We start from the raw sequence: 6000 nt of genomic DNA on the forward strand, positions 1-6000 counted from the left end.
AGTAATACTTAAGCAGTAAATTCAAAAGTAAATAAACAATTTTCTTCAATTGTGACATGGTTATGTATAATTTTTGAATTATATTTTTTTAATTTCTTTTCATAAATTATACATTCAAGTAAAATGATTTAAACGTTCTTAATCAAGATTTTTGCTGTTAAATTATGTCCGCATCTATACAGTCTATCTTTTATAATTTGTGTGCTTTATCTTTTCAGGAGAAACGGAAAAGAAAATGGGATGCTTTAGTTGCTTGCTTAAAATAAAGAAGCTTTGTGGCGTAGAATGAATTGTTGAGTGTGATCGATGAGAGCATGAACTTTTGGGTGATTGTGGTATCCTAAAGTCTTAAATGGGAGAACCTGAACTGCTTAATTTTTTTGGTGTAGCCATCATCAAGAGGTTTACCTTAGCAAGATTTGACAATACTATTGATCTTTCTTTGTTTGTCAATGAATGGAACAACCGAAGGGAGAAAATTTGTCTAAGACATCCGCATTCTTCACAGCTAAATACAATCATTTCCTTGAACTAAAACCAGAAAGTAACAACATAAGCTTATTTTATAAAGTGCTACAAGCATAATATTGCAGTTATATAACAAAATAGTCCAAAATTTCCTTGATCGGAACAATAAAGTTTTCCTTACTTAATCAGTAATAAAATCAAAGGGTTGATGTTCAGACGCAATTTAAAGATAAATAGTAACATAAACCTCAAAAACTTTATTTAGTGATTTTTAATTAATAAAATAAATTAGCATCATAATAGATTAAGTATTTGTACTTATAAGAATTTCCTTTTTCCAAAGTAATTTTAATCCTATTTTAAGTTTTTAATATGTTATTTAGAACATCACTATTAGGATGAAAATAATTTTTAACTGATTTTGATGTTGATTTTACGAGGCATTTTTTTAAAAGAAGCAAGCTGTTTTGATTAAGGAATCAAAGTATCGCAATGTAGAAAACCGACTGTTTTGATTAAAGAATCAAAGTATCGCAATGTAGAAAACCGACTGTTTTGATTGGAACAAAATATTGGCTTGACAAAACCGAATTTATTTCCAATAACGGTGCAATCAACTAAGTCAAATAATAGCTAAAAGTAAAGAGGCGGTTGTCTGTTTGTATTAATTGAATCATAACTTTTTTTTTAGTTATACCATCTTCGGTTAAAAAAATTTTTATTCCATAAGTGTTCCAACTTCGACAACTCTCTCGAACTAAAGTTTGTATAAATATGTGAGGTTATCGCGATACAGCATATGAATAAATAGCAAATATATTTGTTTATATCCATATTATATGTTTATATCCATAATATATGTCAGTATTTAACAAATAGTAAATATATGCATAAATTTATAATATATAATTTATTATAAGTTTTGTCCTAACCCTGGCTATCAACCCCTGTTAAGCATTGTTTTGCATTTGTTTGGGGGGTTCTTTCATAAAACGTTTATTTTAAAACTTAAGCTAGAAAAAAAGTTTAACGAACTGTCTTCCAAAAATTAACTTTGAAGGTATAAATAAATTTCATAAATCAATAATTGCAAAAATTTTAAATAATAGTACATTTATCCCTAAAAACTAGTGCTTTCCTGATCAATTGGAATAGCAAGAGTAGTTCCTATATAAAAAAATGGCGACGACTCTGTAGCATCTAACTGAAGGCCTATATCTATACCGTCTAGTTTTTCAAAGTTACTTGAACGAATAATGTATAATAAATAATATAACTGTCTTGAAATAAATAATTCGGTATGTATTATTTATTTCAAGATTATTATTATTTTGAAATAAAATAATAATAATATTCTACGTAGCAAACAGTTTGGTTTTCTAGAGAGCCTCTCAACATATCATGCAAGAATTGATTTAATCAATAAAATTTGAAATGGTTTCAAAAATAACAATTATACTCTAGCCAAAGGATCCAAAATCGAGAAAAAACGGAGTCGAGAAAAAATCGGAGTCTCGATAAAACTTTGTTATAAATTAAAAAAAAACATTGTTCTTATATTTATTTTTTTTAATTTTATATACTTCGATTTATAATTAATAATAAACTTTTAAAAAATTTATGTTTATTTATTTCTTAGTACTTAGATATTTTTCTTATCACAATCTTTTAACGAACAAGTTATATCTAATAAATGACTTTCTAACCGGCATTGGTAAGGAAGAAGGCGTGAACTTTCAGTTAAATGCCCTTCCGCGGTGCTCTGTAATAAAGATTTCTTGGGGTACCTATAGTTAAAACTAAAAAAAAATTTTAAAATAGTATTTGTTCTGAAGATCTTTTAAATAATATTTTAAAAAGATGAAAACATCTATCATTTCATCAGAAAGCGAACTACGAAACTTTGTGACAAATCTGGAAGACGAGGAGAAAACTCTTTCTGCTTCCGAGGAAGTTGCTTGAATTCTGTGGATGGCTTGTTCAAATTTCAAAACTGCTTCTGATTTCACACCAGTTACTTTGTATTTTTTTAACTGAACTGATGGTGAAGGTCTTGACTTTTTTTTGGTTTTTTAGCTGTTGATTGATTTTGATATAAAACTTCTTGAATTTCGGCAAAAAAAGATGTCGATTGCGATGGTTCTTCTTGTTTGCTTTTAGCGCAATCATCTGATTTTGATTGGAGACTATTTTCTTTTGCTGCAAATAGTTGATCAAATAATTTTGCAGCATAAACTTGAATATCTTTTTTAGAAGCGTAAAAAAAAGGGTGGTTTTTATTTTAAAAAAAAATTGGGATTGTGCAAAAAACGACTCAATGATACCAACATAATGTTTTTACGATTTTCGTATCTGGAAATTAACGCCTCAGCAAAATTAGAACTGATTTTAGTTTCTAGTTCCTTCAATTTCCTTACTAACGTTTTCATAACGATGCCACACTCCAAAATTGTTGTATTTGGTTTTTCCAAGCGAACTGCAGCGTTTGCAATGACTTCCAATAAGTCAGACAGCGATTTTAAGAAATCCAAGTCAATTTCATTTAACATGTATAAGCAGTTTAGTTCTTCGAGTGTTTTTTTTACAGCTTCTAAGCAATCCAAAAATCTTTTGACCATCTGAAAAACACTGTTCCATCTAGTGCGGTTGTCGAGCAACAGTCCTTTGTCATGCGAAGATCCGTAAATTTTGTGTATTATTCTTTTAAGAACTTCATATCGAAACGATGAATATTTTAAAAACTTAATTAGTATTCGAAGTTTCTATAGTTTTTTTCGATATTTTCTTCATATTCAATCTCATTCTCCAAATATTTAATAAAAAATTCTCCTTCAGTCTTTCCATCAGTTTCCGTTTCTGTTTCAATATCCGATTCAGTTTCACAGTTTCGCGACAATCTTTTTTAGCGTATATCAAATCACAAACACTCAAATGAATTGAATGATTCTGGCAGATTTGATGTGGAAACTTAAATATGGTACCCAATTTCACCATCCAGCTACAGCCATCCGTAGTTTTACCTGCAACATCTTCATCATCTATACCGAATTCTTTTAATTTTTGCGTTATCAAAATGTTTAATGTTTCGGCAGAACAAGGAGTTGGCAATCTTACCATTCCAAAACAATATGTTCGCTCGTGATGAACATTTAAATTGTAGTATATTCTACCTTTATTGCTACACCATTCGTCACCTGTTAGTACAAATTTTTTTCTCCTTTTGCTTTCAATGTAGCCAATTCAGCTATCATTAAACATTTGGCTTCAGCATGAAACATCTTAATTTTTTCTGAAATTGTGAACGCTGACTTGGGCAAACTATGCCCATAATTTTCAAAAAGCATTCTAAGTGTTTCAGGTTGAGTTATGGACCTAATCGAATATCCATTAAGAGCTGTCAACTTGGCAAGAAGATAGTTTAACAACATCTTAGTCAAAACTGGTCTGGAACTGGATGGTTTTAAATCTATTTTCTCGCAACTTTTGACGTGACCAATTAGGCCGTTTGTGCTACTTCCTGGACAAGCGATTCTTTTATGGCATTTTTTGCAATCTCCGTATTTCTTATCATTTACCACAACTTTATCAAAGTATTTCCACGCTTCCGAAACCATTTTTCTCTATAAAAGAAAAATTATCAATTTGACTGTGATAGATATTTGTTCTTAATTTTATTTTAATTGTGATAAGTTATCACATTTTAAGTTATTAATTAAGTTATTTATTCTAATAGGTAAGTATAATGAAACATTAATTATTATTATTTGTTATCAGCGATAACATTTTATTACATTTTATTTCGCCACAATGCACAGTGGGCCGAATATTAGACTTATGGTGGACAAAGTTATTTTGATCATAGGATATACGACATTATTGTAAAAAAAAAATGTATTATATGTTTAAAACTTACCTCGTTGTTACCTCGACCAATTTTGTTAAAATTTTTTGTTGTTAAGGTAAACTATTAAATAGTTAAAATACATTAACTAATATCACACACGCATAATATTTTAAAAGCTACTGTTTACAATCTTTGCTTAAAAATTAAAAAATTCTTGCTTTTTTGATAAAAAAAGATATTTTATTATGCATTACATTTTATTATACCACAACTGATTTTTGTGGATTTAAAAACTTCTATTATTAAAAAGATACTCAAAAGAGTTTTGGAAATAGTACAATGGAAAAGTACGAGAATGTTTTATTATATGGTTTTGAATAGAATAAGCTTTTTTTTGAGGTTTTTTCAACCACCACCACTAGGCCCAATGTGCATTACTAATTGCTTTGTGATGTAAATTGGTGTTGGTATTGAACAAAGAGAACACTTATATTTTGAAAACAACATGAACTATTGTAAAAGCAGCGTAGAAATAAAATAAGAATTTAATTATTTTACAAGTTTATTTGTTTATTGATTTAATCAAAGCATTTGTTACAGTTAACCGCGAGATCTTTTAAGAAAATCTTAACTATAAGAATCATATTTTGCACATTGAAAATAAAATCTCCACGTCAATCGACATCATGTATAAAATAAAACATTTTTTAAATTAAACTTGATTAAAATATATGTTATTCGTTCATTCACAGTTATATCAACTATTGCAAAATTGATTGGGCAAGCACATATTCTTCAGCACTAAAGGTAATATACATAAAACAAAAGTAAGCGTGTCGAATAGTATGCAATGTGTGCTCACTTGTTTAAGCAGCCACCATGATAGTAATTTTTAAAAAGAGAAAGAGATGCAACCTTAAAAAGAGATTCAAACTAGGCAGCTAGAGCAGGTTCAACTACATTTAAAATACGTTTTTTTGAATTTGATGTAAAAATATCAACAATATTGCGTTTTTTTTTCATCATACTGATACATTGTTTTCATCATTCATACTTAATCATGCTGTTACATCGTTTTCATCGCTGATACATCGCTGATACATCAACGAAAAAAAAAGTCGGATTCATTTCGACTTTTGGCGAATCGCCATAAGCGAAAACCAATCAAGTTTCAAATATTATATCACGTGATGTCAATAGTAAAAAAAGGCGAAAGCACGTTGTTTTTAAGATGGCAAAGAAACAAAATTCTCAACCTGGCGTTCTTATTGATTTACTTTGAACTTACTCTGAACATTGGCAAGCATTAGTAAATTCATCAAGTAAGAAAGACTTCAATAAAGAATTTACAAATTTAAATTTGCACACTGTCAATTTCGAAAGTGTCAATTTTGACACTCCACAAGAAGGTTTATCTTCAAGTGGCCAAACGAAGATACCCTTTTTGTAAAAAAACCCATATGAAGTTAAACCTGCTGTTCGTTCTTGCAGTAACAGTTTTTTTAACAGAATTTTTCATATCAGAGTTTAGCATTTATTTTCTTATACTTTCTTATAAAAAAAATTTATATTAAATTATTATATTACAAAATGATATCGCATCTTTCATACAAAGACAGAAATCTTAAAATTAATGCATGGAAAGAAATTTCCATATTTTTCGAAGTAGAAAGTATGCATATAATATA

Source organism: Hydra vulgaris, chromosome 12 (genome assembly GCF_038396675.1).
Source record: "Hydra vulgaris chromosome 12, alternate assembly HydraT2T_AEP".
Classification (NCBI taxonomy): Eukaryota; Metazoa; Cnidaria; class Hydrozoa; order Anthoathecata; family Hydridae; genus Hydra; species Hydra vulgaris.